Source organism: Pinus tabuliformis, chromosome 7 (assembly GCF_031772625.1).
Source record: "Pinus tabuliformis cultivar Carrire ecotype Pingquan chromosome 7, CPIR1, whole genome shotgun sequence".
Lineage (NCBI taxonomy): Eukaryota > Viridiplantae > Streptophyta > Pinopsida > Pinales > Pinaceae > Pinus > Pinus tabuliformis.
The window spans coordinates 46,741,330-46,758,653 of record NC_142293.1 but is presented as its reverse complement, the minus strand read 5'-3'; positions in this window follow the sequence as shown (position 1 = coordinate 46,758,653).

Genomic DNA, 17,324 nt, shown 5'->3' with positions numbered 1-17,324 from the left:
GGGTTTTCCATTGTTTCTCAACAATAAATAGGCCTTCGAGCCTCATTGTATCACAGTTCAGAGGCATGTAGCCATCACATCTCTTCTCAGAGATAAGCTACGATCGCCCTAGCTGGTTTATTTCCATTTCTGGTTGTAAGCATATTTCAGTATTTTCCATTAATGAAATGAAGTATTATTTCTGCTGCATCTTTGTGTATATGGTTATCTCTATAACTTGTTGCGTTCCTGTTTAAATCTGGATCACAAGAACCCGACAACTATGAAATCGATCAATTTCAGAGTATCTCATCAAGTGGAAGAACTTACCCGCTGAAGATTCCACATGGGAGGACAAGAATTTTATACAGAAGCATCAAGAACTACTCAAGCGTTGAGGACAACGCTATTTTCTCACCCACATCCTTCTGTACTAGAAGATTTCTTACCACTGGAAACGGTACTATGATTTTTGTATGTGTTTTGAGTTAAAAAGGTTTGAAATATTTAATTGCTTTGAAAATAGCATATGCTTGCTTCTCCACATCTGAATAATTTAACTCAACCCCTTGTAAATTGGAACTGAAAAAAGCAATTGGGGCTTCTACCTTTTCTTGATTTTCTTGAGTGAGTATCGCAACATATGATATATCAGAGGCAAATGTATATAAAATAAAAGGATCGGAAAAATTTGGAGTTGCTAAAGATGGAGCATTAACAATTGCTTGTTTGATCAAATTGAATGCCTCATGTTCATCTTGGACCCATTTAAAGTTTGAGTTCTTTTTAATCATTGCTTGTAAAGGAGACACGATTCTTGAAAAATTTGGAACAAATCTTTTTACAAAGTTAATCTGGCCAAGAAAAGATTGCATGGCTTTCTTGTTGTGAGGTAGGGGTACTGCAGAAATCTCGTTGATTCTGTCAGGATCAATGTGAATTCCAGATTTTGACACTACTGTCTCCAGCATAGTGTCCACCCACTGGCCCATCGTGGAGTTCCTGCAAGACCTTTTCAGCTTCAGATTTCTCAAGACATCTAAGGAGAACAAAATCATAATTTATTCCTAAAAGAACATCGTTCACAAGATGATATTGTTTGCCTTTCAACCTTAGAGCTCTTTTCTTGGTATGATCAAGGTTTGAAGGAGTGTATCCATTCTTTAGATAATAAATGATATCAGCGTATAATGACTCAGCATCGTTTAGGCTTACCTCATACATTTGTATCTCTGCAGATAGAATTTCGGACATCAACGATGCTCCGGCCAGCATTTTGCAAAAGCCTTGACCTTTTACAATGCTTGCTGGTTTGATTTCTACGTCGTATTCCTATAAGGAAGTAACCCAATTGGCTCTTTTCTCACCCACATCCTTCTGTACTAGAAGATTTCTTACCGCTGGAAATGGTACTATGATTTTTGTATGTGTTTTGAGTAAAAAAGGTCTGAAATACTTAATTTCTTTGAAAACGGCATAAGCTTGTTTCTCCACATCTGAATAATTTAACTCAACCCCTTGTAAATTGGAACTGAGAAAGGTAGTTGGGGCTTCTACCTTTTCTTGATTTGCTTGAGTGAGTATCGCAGCATATGATCTGTCAAAGGCAAATGAATATAAAATAAAAGGATCGGAAAAATTTGGAGTTGCTAAAGATGGAGCATTAACAATTGCTTGTTTGATCAGATTGAATGCCTCATGTTCATCTTGGCCCCATTTAAAGTTTGAGTTCTTTTTAATCACTGCTTGTAAAGGAGACACGATTCTTGAAAAATCTGGAACAAATCTTTTTACAAAGTTAATCTGGCCAAGAAAAGATTGCATGGCTTTCGTGTTGTGAGGTAGGGGTACTGCAGAAATCTCGTTGATTTTGTTAGGATCAATGTGAATTCCAGATTTTGACACTAACATCTCCAGCATAGTGTCCACCCGCTGTCCCATCGTGGAGTTCCTGCAAGACTTTTTCAGCTTCAAATTTCTCAAGACATCTAAGGAAAACAGAATCATAATTTATTCTAAAAAGAACATTGTTCATAAGATGATATTGTTTGGCTTTCAACCTTAGAGCTCTTTTCTTGGTATGATCGAGGTTTGATGGAGCGTATCCATTCTTTAGATAATAAATGATATCAGTGTATAATGACTCAACATCGTTTAGGCTTACCTCATACATTTGTATCTCTGCAGATGGAATTTTGGACATCAGCGATTCGCCGACCAGCATTTTGCAAAAGCCTTGACCTTTTACAATGCTTGCTGGTTTGGTTTCTACGTCATATTCTTGTAAGGCAGTAACCCAATTGACTCTTTTCTCACCCACATCCTTCTGTACTAGAAGATTTCTTACTGCTGGAAACGGTACTATGATTTTTGTATGTGTTTTGAGTAAAAAAGGTCTGAAATATTTAATTTCTTTGAAAACAGCATAAGCTTGTTTCTCCACATCTGAATAATTTAACTCAACCTCTTGTAAATTGGAACTGAGAAAAGCAATCGGGGCTTCTACCTTTTCTTTATTTTCTTGAGTGAGTATCGCAGCATATGATCTGTCAGAGGCAAATGTATATAAAATAAAAGGATCGGAAAAATTTGGAGTGCTTGTTTGATCAGATTGAATGCCTCATGTTCATCTTGGCCCCATTTAAATTTCGAGTTCTTTTTAATCATTTCTTTTAAAGGAGACACGATTCTTGAAAAATCTGGAACAAATCTTTTTTACAAAGTTAATATGGCCAAGAAAAGATTGCATGGCTTTCTTGTTGTGAGGTAGGGGTATTGCGGAAATCTCGTTGATTCTGTTAGGATCAATGTGAATTCCAAATTTTGACACTAGCATCTCCAACATAGTGTCCACCCGCTGGCCCATCGTGGAGTTCCTGCAAGACTTTTTTAGCTTCAGATTTCTCAAGACATATAAGGAGAACATAGTCATAATTATTCTAAAAAGAACATCATTCACAAGATGATATTGTTTGGCTTTCAACCTTAGAGCTCTTTTCTTTATATGATTGAGGTTTGAAGGAGCGTATCCATTCTTTAGATAATAAATGATATCAGCGTATAATGACTCAGCATCGTTTAGGCTTACCTTGTACATTTGTATCTCTACAGATTGAATTTTGGACATCAGCGATGCTCCTGCCAACATTTTGCAAAAGCCTTGACATTTTACAATGCTTGCTGGTTTGATTTCTACGTCATATTCCTGTAAGGCAGTAACCCAATTGGCTCTTTTCTCACCCACATCCTTTTGTACTAGAATATTTCTTACCGTTGGAAAGGGTACTATGATTTTTGTATGTGTTTTGAGTAAAAAAGGTTTGAAATATTTAATTGCTTTGAAAACAGCATAAGCTTGTTTCTCCACATCTAAATAGTTTAACTCAACCCCTTGTAAATTGGAACTGAGAAAAGAAATTGGGGCTTCTACCTTTTCTTGATTTGCTTGAGTGAGTATCGCAGCATATGATCTATCAGAGGCAAATGTATATAAAATAAAAGGATCGGAAAAATTTGGAGTTGCTAAAGATGGAGCATTAACAATTTTGCTTGTTTGATCAGATTGAATGCCTCATGTTCATCTTGGCCCCATTTAAAGTTCGAGTTCTTTTTAATCATTTCGTTTAAAGGAGACACGATTCTTGAAAAATCTGGAACAAATCTTTTTTACAAAGTTAATCTGGCCAAGAAAAGATTGCATGGCTTTCTTGTTTGAGGTAGGGGTATTATGGAAATCTCGTTGATTCTGTTAGGATCAATGTGAATTCCAGATTTCGACACTAGCATCTCCAACATAGTGTCCACCCGCTGGCCCATCGTGGAGTTCCTGCAAGACTTTTTCAGCTTCAGATTTCTCAAGACATATAAGGAGAATAGAATCATAATTTATTCTAAAAAGAACATCATTCACAAGATGATATTGTTTGGCTTTCAACCTTAGAGCTCTTTTCTTGGTATGATTGAGGTTTGAAGGAGCGTATCCATTCTTTAGATAATAAATGATATCAGCGTATAATGACTCAGCATCGTTTAGGCTTACCTTGTACATTTGTATCTCTGCAGATTGTATTTCGGACATCAGCGATGCTCCTGCCAGCATTTTGCAAAAGCCTTGACATTTTACAATGCTTGCTGGTTTGATTTCTACGTCATATTCCTGTAAGGAAGTAACCCAATTGGCTCTTTTCTCACCCACATCCTTTTGTACTAGAAGATTTCTTACCGTTGGAAACAGTACTATGATTTTTGTATGTGTTTTGAGTAAAAAAGGTCTGAAATATTTAATTGCTTTGAAAATAGCATAAGCTTGTTTCTCCACATCTGAATAGTTTAACTCAACCCCTTGTAAATTGGAACTAAGAAAAGCAATTGGGGCTTCTACCTTTTCTTGCCATGCTTGAGTGAGTGTCACAGCATATGATCTGTCAAAGGAAAATGTATATAAAATAAAAGGATCAGAAAAATTTGGAGTTGCTAAGATGGAGCATTAACAATTGCTTGTTTGATCATATTGAATGCCTCATGTTCATCTTGGCCCCATTTAAAGTTTGAGTTCTTTTTAATCATTGCTTGTAAAGGAGACATGATTCTTGAAAAATTTAGAACAAATCTTTTTACAAAGTTAATCTGGCCAAGAAAAGATTGCATGGCTTTCTTGTTGTGAGGTAGGGGTACTGCGGAAATCTTGTTGATTCTGTCAGGATCAATGTGAATTCCAGATTTTGACACTATGAATCCAAGAAGTTTTCCTTCACTTAATGCGAAAACGGATTTTTTCGGGTTAAGTGAAATTCCATACCTTTGACAATGTTGGAAGATTTGTTTTAAATCTCTAAGATGATTGCTTCATTTCTTGGAATATACAGTTATATCATCGAAATATATTACCACTGGTTTATTAACTAAACCCTTGAATGCGATGTCCATGGCTCTCTGAAATGTGGCACTAGCATTAATTAGACCAAATGGCATCTTTTGATATGTGTATGTGCCCCATTTAGTTCTGAATGTGGTTTTTAATTGATCATCGGGATGTACCAACACTTGATTGTATCATGAGAATCCATCCAAGAATGACATTAATTCTGAGCCTGCGACTGCCTGCAGTGTTTGTTCCATGGGAGGTAAAGGAAAATTATAATTTTGGCAGGCTTTGTTAAGATTTCGAAAGTCAATGTAGATTCTAATGTCTCCATTTTTCTTTCTAATAGGGACCATATTGGAAACCCATTTGGAATGTCGAACGGGAAAAATTATTTTGGCTTTCAATAACTTATTGAGTTCAGATTTGATCTAGTTTTCTAGATTGGGATGGATATTTCTCAACTTTTGTTGGACAGGTTTTTCATCGTCTATCATTGGAATAGTATGTTGGATGATGGAGGTGTCGTACGTTTTGAGTTCATCGTAATTCCAAGCAAAGACACTTTTGCATTGTCGCAAGAGACGAATGTACACTAATTTTTCTTTAGGAGCTAGACCAAGGCCTAGATTGATATTCTGTGGTTTGGTATCAGTTCCTAGATTTACTAATTCATAGTTCAAAGTTGAACTTTGGAGTTTTGAATTGGTAGATCTTTTAAACCGATCTTTCAAATCATAAAGGTCTTCTAACTTGACTACTGACTTAGGTATGGCATTGTTAGTGCTATCTTGTTGCAATTGTTAGTCATGTTGGTCTTCGTCAATTATTTGATTGGTATAGGATCCTTCAGATGTGAGGAAACTCACGATATCAGGATCATCGTTGAAAATCCTCCAATTGGTAATGTTATCAGGAATAGATGGTCTAAAAATTAATTCAATTGAAAATCGATCAGGGCTAAAATCTTCTGAAGGAATGAGCTTGGAAGCTACGTTAGCTAAGAGGTCTGCACTAGCATTCTGGAGTCTGGGAATTGATGAAATATTAAATGCTATAAAGTGCTCAGTCAGATATTGAACTAAATATTGGTAATGTTTTAAATGACTTGATAAACAATGTATAGTATTACGTACCTGTCTGATTACAATTTCAGAATCTCCAAAAACTTGAAGGAATTTGACATCTAATCTGATTGCTTTGTATAACCCTTGGACTAAAGCCTTGTATTCTGTGGTATTGTTGGTGCAATTAAATTCAAGTCTGCAAGTTAGCATAGTTTTATCTCCCTCTGGACTTATTAACACGCATCCTACTCCTACTCCTTCGTTAGACTTAGAACCATCAAAAAATAATTTCCAAAATAAAGATTTATTTACAGGACTCTCTATAAAATTAATACATTTAGAATTATCTGTTTGAGAGAAATTTTCTACATGAGATAAAAAAGAATGTTCTAAGTAAGGTGAAGTATGAGCATTAAAATTTCCTAGGAAAGAATCTACTGAGTAGTTGCCAATGATGTTATTGCTGTATGCTACTAGATCATTTTCTCCCTCCAGTTATGTTACTATGTATTTCTGATGTCTTTCTCGCTCAACGTTTATCTGATTTGGTTTACCATTGTAAGGGAGCCACATGTGTGACCAGTCAGTTGCAAAGTATCCATGAAGTTTTTCTGACCAATCTCTGCTAAGAATTAAGCCATAAAATTCCGGAATATCATCAACTAAAATGTCTATAATTGGACATACCTTTGGATTGGATGACAGCCTTATGGTAACCTGATTTAATTTACCAATCACTTCGACTTGCGATCGATCTAATTGAACTATGTGCGTAGCAGATTTTTGTGGTTGAACATTCAATTTTTCACATATTGACTTTGGTAGAATATTCGATGAAGCTCCAGAATCCACTAAGCAATTATGAAAATATTATTGAAAATTTCATAAGTAAGAAGAAATGGGGGAGTATGAGATCTCGATCTTCCTCCAATTAAGGCGATGTCGTTTGGATCAACTTTATTAATCATATTAGTTGGAGGTCTTCCCATGTCATGGGAGGCTTGAGAGATTACAACGGCGGGCAAAGGTGCAACTGGTATAGCATGTAATTCTTTCAAAAGTATCTTTTGCTGGTGTTTTAACTTGCTCAATTCGTAAAAGGTGTTATTGGCCCTAGTCTTTTTCATGTCTCCTATGATATTATACTCCATTTCATCTGAAACAATCATCGTTTTAGATGGAGTTGATGAGTCTGTTTGGACTGGGCTAGTTTGAGTCGCTTTAGGTGTCGTTTTCTTGGCTACGACTTTATCCTTAGTCATCGAGCTTGCACTCTTTGGCTTAGGTGTAGGTTGAGGGGGATCAAGTTGATTTCTATTGCGAGTACTAGCCGGGGATGCCTCTTGATCCTCTTCATCTGGGAGGATGAAGTCCCACATACCTTGTAACTCTACAACTTCTTCTTCATCAGTATGTTCCTCAGTAGCGATTTCCTCTTCTTTTTCTTCGGATTCAACACTTGTAATAGCGTTAGGGGATTTGGAATCGGTCGAAGGGTTTGTTTTAAAAGGTCTGTATGGCTTTTTACAAGAATTTTCTGCCACTTGTTTCTTAATGTCGACCATCTAGTTAGACATGGTCTTCAAAAACTTTTGTAATCCTTCTAAATCGAATGGATCTTTCGATTGTTTTTTCTTGGGATCTTCTTTGAAAGAAACCTTCTTGGATTTTCGTTCTTCTATCATGTTTTTCTTTTCTAGGGCTATAATACGTTTCTCTACTGCTATTGCTTCTTTCATATTTTCAACTAAAGTTGTTTTGTTAGCCCTATCAACAAAGATTGCTATGTTTGATGGTAAAGCAGTGATGTACCATTCACTTCACACTTCTTCGCTAGGCTTGGAAGCAGTAGGAAATGTGTTTAAGAGTTTATTGAAACGTGAATTGAAATCTTTGATAGGTTCTTTTGACTCAGCCCTAAGGTTAGACAAGTCATTGATCAGTGTCGTCGTAGACCTATCATCATTGAACTTAGTCAGGAATTGTTCTTGGAAAATATCCCAACTAGTAATAGATCCAGACGATAATGAAAAATACCATGATCCGGCTGTTCCTTGCGGAGTATAAGGAAAAAGTCGAACAACAACATCTTCATTAGTAACTCCATTAAGATTTATGGATAGCATAAAGTTATTTATATGTTCTTCGGCTAGCATGCCTACCTCGGGATTAAACTTAGGCAGCCATTTTTTAGGATGGGCCGGTAGCTGAATCAAGGGTGCCGGTAGCTGAATCAAGGGTGCAAGCATTAAGACTACCCCTGGGTTATTCCATGGATATTGGGCCATCGCTAATCTATTAACAGAGGAAAGTGCAGAAAATAATCCCTGCGGTTGAGAAGATGAGGATATTACGACTCCAGATAATTGAGAAGGAGATGTCGGAGTACTGGTGGACTGATGGACAAAGATCTGAAGTGGAGGAGTGGATGGTTGACTTCACGGTGGAGAGGTTGAGATGGATGATGATGATGAAATATTCTCGCTATCGGATCCTTTATGAGATTTCCTTTCTCTCTTCCTTGTGGGTAGAGGTAACTCGGTTGGCTAAACACAAAATTTTTCACTCTTTAATCTGGTAAGAGGATGAGCAGGGTTATATTGCGAAGTCACGCTGCCTTGAGATTTATCATATTTTTGAGGAGATATAGAAAATCACTAAAGTTTGTGAATCAAAGATTCAACTTTAGGAGGTTCAATAGTAGATTGTTCTGAAATGTCAGGGTTTGTAGCAGTGGCTATTGCTCTCGCGACTTCTGGCTCTAGATTTAAAGATTCTAAGTGCGATGGAGAGGTCAGGGGAGATGGTGAGGGCGATTTACTCTCAAAATAGTATTTAGATGTAGACTTACTTTCCATTCACAGTTCGAGGCCCTCCTTCTAGCGCCAAATATGTTGAAGCCCCGAAAATCGGGTCTACAACAAGGGGGATACCCACCCGGTTCGGACCTTGGTTAGGAGCTCCTTTTCCGTTTGCTATAGTGGGTCCGACTGGGGATATGGGACCAGTTTCCCATTTTATGTGTGTGTGTGTGAAGAATTGATATTTCCTTTCTAAAAGTTCCTAAGTGAGATGCTCTAATTCTATCTCTAATCTAATAATATGCAAATTGTATTCTAATAAGCAGAAATATCTAAGCCTACACTAACCGGAGGTGTATTCCTTCTGTTATGCGATCTAAAATGATTTCAGATAACAATTGGTAATAAAGATCATTCAATTGTTATGAGAAAAGAATTCAATACAGATAAACTACTTCGTATAAAAAGTTAGATGAAATAGTTGTGGAAGGCATATCGCATAATAAGCTACTCAGACATTAAGCATAAATAAATAGCTATCACCGTACAAAAGTGCCAAATGATAACTCAGGCATTCACGCATCAATATATAAACAACTAAACATTAATATCACTTTAACACAAAGGAAAAAATAGATAAGAGATAGAAGTACCATTTATAACTAGTCCTACTCATGAGCTTCAAGCGATAATGATTTATCTCCTCTTAATCCAACATCCACTAAGAGTACAGAAGTGCAACATCAATAGCAGATATTAAATACAGATATCAATAATATTGTTCCATTCATTCATCAAAACCTCCTCAGAGGGTGTTAGAGCCTAGATTTGCCTCAAGCTGAAAAGACAAGGTTCTAGGTCCACATCAAACCATGCTCAGCCTCGTAGCTAGCCCTACGAGGACAGGAGAGGGCTCTCTCCGGGTCAATCTCAGCGAAAGATGATCTATGGGGCTTGACATGACTGAAATATAAACTAATTTTAGGCTAGGTATGAATGTGAAAAGTTTTGATTTGAGTTTTTGGGGGTTTTGCTGGAAAAAAGGGACAGGCAAATTTTGGGTCTGGGGATGACGCCAGATTTTTGCAGAGTTCAGCTAGGGGCAAGATAAGTAGTAGTTTTGATGCTTTGGATTGAATGAATGGGTGGATCAGACTGGTGAGGATCCAAGGAGGGAAATAAGGTCTCAAGAGTCCTCCTCAAACAGATGAAAACATGAAGAATTAAACAAAATTTCAATGTAGAGCATAGCAGTCCAATGAATTCTACCTTAATCACTCATTTGTTTAATTGCACAAGACAGGAGAAAAGAAAATGATACACATAAACATCAGTGAACTTACAAATACATAGAGAAACACACCATCAAAACATAGAGCCACATGAATCCTAACAAGTGCTGCAAAACCCTGGTCTTTCCTTTGCCAAAATTGCAGAAAATGAAATGTACAATGAAGTGCGAAGAAATCCCAAGTGTCTAACCCTGAAAATGACTTAGAAATTACATAATATAGACAACCCAAACCTATTCGCTTTCCTCTAGGGGTCGAGCTCATCATTCTAGGAGCTGTTTGAACCAATTCTAAACAAGGAACTAAAATCTAGGTAGTCAAACAACTTACCCCTGTATGCTAGGAAACTGATTCATTCATTTAATTTTCACCTTTTGGTGAATGAATCCTCTAGAACAAGTAAAAATGTTCCAAAATTACATAATAGTTATCAAATTACATCATGAAAGGTCAAGAGTAACATCGAAAAGCAAAACTGGTCAAAACTAGGCAAATTTCTGAGCTGTACAGTGAAAAACAGGCCAAAATTCTCTATGCGCGACGCCCAAAACCTGTATGCATAGCACAACTTTGGAGCTGACTTTGAGGCACTTCCCGAAGTCCAAATTGAGCCCAAGTGTTCTTGTTGGAAAGCCCTTCCTGTCTACTTTCCAACCCAAGTGGAATTTCTAGATTTGGATGTCATTTTCCCCTCCAAAACTTCAATCTCCCAAGACTGCTTCCTGTGTGTCAAAATAGGGGCAGTGAGGTCATTTTTAGGGTGTTTTTGACCCTTTAGGCAACCTGGAACTTGATGAAATCCTTAGGTAATCCATGAGAATACATAGATTTTGATGCAAAATCCAAAAATGTAAAGTTTCCTCCTGGAGATCTCCCAATTATAAGCGCGCGCCAAGTGGCACTACGCGTTGGGCAAAAAAACCTGTTTTGTAACCAAAAATTTCAAAATTGACAAAATTTTCTCCAAATTCCTTGAAATTTGGACTGAAGGCCTATCATTGAGTACCATGCTTAGCCAAAAGGCTTCAGCCAAGATTCGGAGTCTATCCTCCCTTTTTCGACATTTTAGTGCCCTCCTGGTGCATGCAGTTCTGTGGTAGAATCATTGTCTCGGTTGTATGATGTGTCAGTGTCCGTCTCCATGGTGTTACCAGTCTATGCCAATGATATGTTTAGCTCGTTGAAACTGAGAAATTGGTACCTTTATCTCCAATTTCCAAGTGTATGTTTGAGTTGTATGAAATGAGAATTTGGTGCCTTTTGTTTCAATTATCAAAATATGCCAAGTAGGAAGGGGTTGTGGTACATAGGGACAGTGGGGTCTTGTCAAGTGATAATTTTCCCTTTTAAAACTTCTGATTTGACAATGTAGAGACAATGGGACAGTCACTTGATTGTTTGGGGTTACTTGGGATTTTGGGAATTTTTATACAAATGAAATAGGAAATAGGAATGATAAGGAATAAAGTCACTTAGGGATAGGAAAATGGAACTTAGGAATAAGTGTATAAGGGGATATAAGGAAATAAACTGTAGTAATGGGATCATGGGAGATGGGAAAACAAGGCGGGGAGTGGCACCAAAAATGTTCTAAAACTTCAACACAAAACTTCAAATAGCAATCTTTACTAAGAGATTATGGCTTAAAGTTTGATATTCAAATTCTCATACTTAGTCATATAACCACACCAAACACTGATCAAAGGCGATTGCAAGACGACTTGACCTTACTTGGAGCAGAGGAGGCCGTTCCATTTGAAGTTTGAGTTAGGTGGCAAAAATTTTAACGTTCCAGCCCTATGCGCCGCGCACCAGCCCAACGCGCTGTGCATGCCATGTGTGCCGCGCCAGTGTATTTTTACACTGCGAAAAAATGCCCAATGCGCTGCACACAAACCTAATGTGCTGCGCACGCCATGTGCGCCGTGCACAAACCCTACGTCGCATAGGCAATAAACACAGTCTTGGCTTTGAAAATCGCCTTCTCACCACTAACTTCGACTTTCCTTGATCTTTTTGGATGCAAATGACATTATACACACAGAAAAATCTTTATAAATACATGGCTTTGATTTTTGGTTCTCAAAAACCCATCTTTGTAATGTTTTAGCTTTTGGCACTTTTTCACATTAATACAAACCCTGTTCTTCTGTTTCTTCTTTGATTATCTGACTTGAATAATGAATCCTTTGGCTATTTTTGCAGGGATAGTGGCATGTCTTGACAAAGGAAGACCAGGGCTGCGCCTGGAGATTTCAACAACTGAAAAATTCTTGAAAATTACATGGCAATTTATTACAAAACGAAATGACGAATTTTCTTCAAAACAAAGTTTTGAAGAAAAGTCATAATCCATCCATATGACGATAAAATTTTGTGAAATAAAAACTCTCTCTGGCTTGCTAGCATTATTGGACAGTTTGAAGACACAATTTGTGAAACCCTAGACCTAGTGACTGAAATGACTGTGCTGATCAAAAGACTAAAACATGACTGTAAGTGACTTTAAAAGCTTGATTAAAAGACCCGAGCCAGCAAGTATAGGGCATGAGGGGGTAATGAATAACAAGACCCTCCCATCAGATTATGGCATGCCCCTAGTGGAATGCAGTTGATCGAGCTGAATGAGACACCTAAAAATGAAATGCAATAAGAGAAATGATCTCTGACGGAGGGATGACTAGACCGACTGTAACAGAGGGTACAAAAGTGCATATTCTGGGGATACGTTTTTGATAAATTTCAGGACCCTTCTCTAAATGGATGAGAAGGGTTCAAATACTACTAACTAAATCTAAAAATAAATTGTTACAAAAATCTAGGATGCGGTTTAAATGACCGTCCTCATTTCAGGCAAAAATAAAGCAAAATTAAAACTGAAACTGAATCTAAAATTAAAACTACTAACTAATTATTTTTGTATCTGCTCCTTGAAATCGCACGCGTTCAGCATTTGTTTGAGAAGAGTCGGCTGGCCGACTTCTGATTTTAGCTGTGCTGAGAAAACAGAATCGATAAGAGCTGGCACCATCTTCTCGGTAGAATTGGTGATACACTTGAGAGTCGTGCACAGGTTGTGTGGTTTTACCATGTACTTCCAGTAAGAATCCCAATTCAACTTAGTTAATCTTTGGATTGATTCTGCCTTTTCTTGAGCTTTCTATCTCGAGCCTGTTTGTATTTGTTGTGCATTTGGTAGTACCCTGGAGTGGTTTCTGAGATCATATTTGCTCTATGCAAATTTTCATTTATACAGTCAATAACGTTGTTTGCTGCCATGGATGCTTCTTCTGCTGCTTGCTCTGCTTTCTTGACTTGTGCATCCCATTTATTAAATAACATTTCTTTGTGATTGTCGTTTATTATTGGTGCGCCTGCTCTTTTTCCCTCCTCTATTTCTTGCGAAGCCAAATATTCAGTAACTCGTTTATCAATTAACTCATAATCATGTCGTAAATCCATGACTTGATTAGTGATTTTATCACTTATTTCACAATATGAGTTCCACTGTGATATTCTTTGGCTCAATGCTTCTTATTACTGTAGTAGTTGTTCATTCAAGGAAATGGATTCTATGATGAATTATGTATGTTTAGGATCATCCTTGTGCATCTCCTGCATATCCTACAACTATCTTTCTCTCTGGCCAAATTGTTCTGGTAGCCTATCTGCATTCTTTGGAAGTCCTATTGTAGCCTTTCAAGCTGTTTCTGTGCTTCATTGTTGGCATTGGCATGCTGCAACTTTTGTTGCAAAACTTGTATCTGGTCTTCCTTTTCTTTTAGTAGTTGTTGTACCTCAGATGCTTTATCAATAGTTGTCGAGGCATATGCTCCTGCGATCTGAGATAATTTGGTGAGATTCTCAGTGGGATCGGTAGTAGGATCTTGCCATAGGACATCTAATTGCTCTGCATCATGAGAGAGCACGTTTTCCAATTTCCTTTTCTTCCTTTGTCTTCTCACTACTGCCTTGTGTTGTGGACTATAAAATACATCAAGAGGAGGAATCTCTTCTATCTTGAGTATAAGTTCAAAGGATGGGGTAACAGGAATATGTTCCATATCTGAGACATTGCTAATTGTTCCTATGACTATATCTTTTGTTGCCTGTACATCACTCGCAGGTGTCTTTGTACTTTGTCCTTCAAGATTGATCAGATCATTGAAGGTCTCCCATTCTTTATCTAGCTCGGTTCTGACTAATGGTGGCTGAACGATGAGAGGGGGAGGATCTATTTGTGGGGAGGTAAAAGCCTATTGCTGTGGGAGCTCTTTTGATTGGGCAGTATCCTTTACTGACCCCTCACTTTTACCATGCTCACTTTCTGATCTCTTGGAATGTTCAGGTGTTTCTTTCCCAGACTTAGATTTAGATCTATTTGTGCCTGAACTTCCACTAAGACTAATACTTGGAGTTTGTTCCCTTATGGGTTCCAAGCGTAGTTTTTCCACAAGGATACTAGCTAACCTTATTTCCCTATATATCTTGAACTCTTGAAATTCTGCTGGAGGGAATCGCATTTGGGCCGAATGCAGAACTTCTTCAAGAATACTTTTATGTTGGAACATGTCATCAAAAATATCTTCTTCTTTAGAAAACACCTTTATTTTGACTGCGACAGTGAAATTCTTAGCAATATCATGAGGGTCAAACGATCTTCCTGGAAACTTGAATAATTGTAGACACGTTATGTTGTTTACTTCGTTGAATGCATGGCCTACATCAAATAGTGAAAAGGCCCCACAGGCTACAGGAAATTGTGGCCAAATAGCCTTCTTTTTGTCCTTCAAATCTTTAGTCAAACCTCCTTCTCCGCAGGTTTGATAAGCAATTTCTCGTGCCAAGAGTTTATCAGGAACATACAAATGTAGGACATGATGGGGAGCGAGACTTCCGCATACCCTAACATATGTAAATAGTTCTTCTCCAAACCATCTCGCAACAGGGAGTATATCTACCTCTGCTTCAGGAGAAAACCTTGGAACATCTTTATCATACAATACTTTGTACATGGGCAGCATGATTCCATTACAAATTTTGTAGAAATACGGAGTGAACTTACAATCCCACAATTCTTTATGACAAATATGAATGGGTAAGGGGTCTTGAGTCGTCCATTTCCAACCCATCGAAGGAAACTTGGAAGTATAACAGATCGCATCCATCACATATGCAGATAAGTAGAAAGGGGGATAGATTCTCTGAGAAACAGTTCTTTTCGAATACGAGGAGGTGAGAGAACCAGTGCTATACATACCATTTTTGTCCTTTTTTAGCGGTTCGTCTCTCCTTAACCAATCTTTGATGGTTTCTGCCAGGTCATCATTCTCTTTGGCAAATTTCTCCATGAACTGTTTGTTATAAGTCGCCTGTGGCTCTGGAAAATGATACATGAGCCTCAAATCTTGTGAAGTGAATGAGCCAATGAGTCCTTGACCCTGAGTCTTAAATTGTCTATCTCTGACATCAGTGTTGTCCAGTATCCATTTAATCATGTCCGTGTATGGAAGAATTTTGGGCCTCGCCGCTATCCAGTGTAAGAACGAACAAGCTAGATTTGTAACGGATGCCTCAGAAGAACTATGTGAGCCTACAGTAGCCTCAACCTCCATTACTCTGGGATTCTCTTCCTCAAGTAGACTATACATGCCTTCCCAAGTAGAAATACCAGCATCTCTGTTACAGGCGGTGTCTGTATACAAGGGCGCCATTTCTTTCTCTTCAAAGCTCGGGGCTTTGCGTTTCTTTCCCATGATATCTTGCGTATTTATTTGTATATTTCTCTGTTCTCCATTCCTGCATTTTACAAGTGAAGTGAGAATAATGATAAGGAAAGGTGATGGGAAAGTTTTAAATGCAGACATATAAAATATACCACCTTACGTGAAATGGCTCCTTGATAAGCGCAAAACCATATTCCATTAATGACTGGCAACTAACTCATTAATTAGCATTAAAGTGCATAACCAGGTCTCGGTTTATGGAAAACACTTTTTTGAACAACGAGCCCGAAAGATCTACGATGAAGTGATTTTTCGATTTGGTTCACAATATCGTAGATTGTAACATCGCATAATCGCAACATCACAAGATCACTCTATCGCTTTATTGCTTGTTTGCTATATCGCTTGCTCGCTATATCGCAATATCGCTTTGCCGCTCTATCGCAAAATCACAATATTGCAATATCGCAAGAGCGTGGCATATGAAAATTTTTGTTAATCTATTTTTTGCGAAATGCGATTTGCGATATGCGCTATCACATATCGGCAGTTTGAGGTTTTTCAGCGTAAGTGGTTTTTGAGGCATGCGGTGTGATAAATGTTTTCTTAATGTGTAGTTTCGTATCACGATCTCGCAATCTTAGAATTCGGCTTGCAAGGAGGTATTCATTATCTTTTTGCGAAGCGATATTTCCTAAGGAATAATTCTACTTTATCATAAAACTTAGGATTTTTTGATTTTTCAATTGTATTTTCCTAAGCTTATGATGGTAAGTTTTATTAAAAATGAAATACAAGCACTAATTAATTTTTAAAATTTTGACTAAGGGTCCCCACTAATTTAGTACTAGGAATGACACTAAATAAGAAGGGGGGTTGTTGCTGGCCACAACATAATGTTAACAAGAGTGGTATCAAACTCGATAATTCTAGTAGATGCAGCTAAAATTTGTAGTGGAAAGGGTTGGGAATCATAGTTTTCTTGAAATATTGGGTTAAAAATATGAGACAATGAGTCCAAATTTGGCATAGTGTCCAAGTTGTTCAAGAAATCCCAAATCTCACCCTCCTTAATTGAATTGGTATATTGATGGATCAAAGAAACAAACCGAGTCCCCTCATCACTATTGTCATATTCTAGCCATAAGGTATCTCAAGGCTCTTGAATATATCTAGCAGGTGGATACAATGTGGCCTTTTTCCTAGTATCTCCACGAGAAATATACATATCTCTAGAGCGACATCCTATATAGGTGTTTGTTGTGGAAAGCCATGGTTGTCCCAAAATCAAGGGATGTCCTCGAATAGGAATTTTTGGCTGAAGCACAAGAAAATCTGTGGGGTATTCCAAAGAATCATTTGAAACAACCACATCATCTAATACACCATCTGGCTTTATTTTGGATTGGTCAGCAAGTTCAAGCACAGTAGGGGTAGGACGGATGTGGTCCAACCAAAGTTGTTCCATGGTTTGGCTTGTCATACCATTGATAGTTGATCCTAAATATAATAGTACATTGGAGAAAAAGACATCACCTATCTAGATAGAAACAACTGATTTCCAGGGTTAGTTTATTTTTCCATTTGAGCACTTCCTG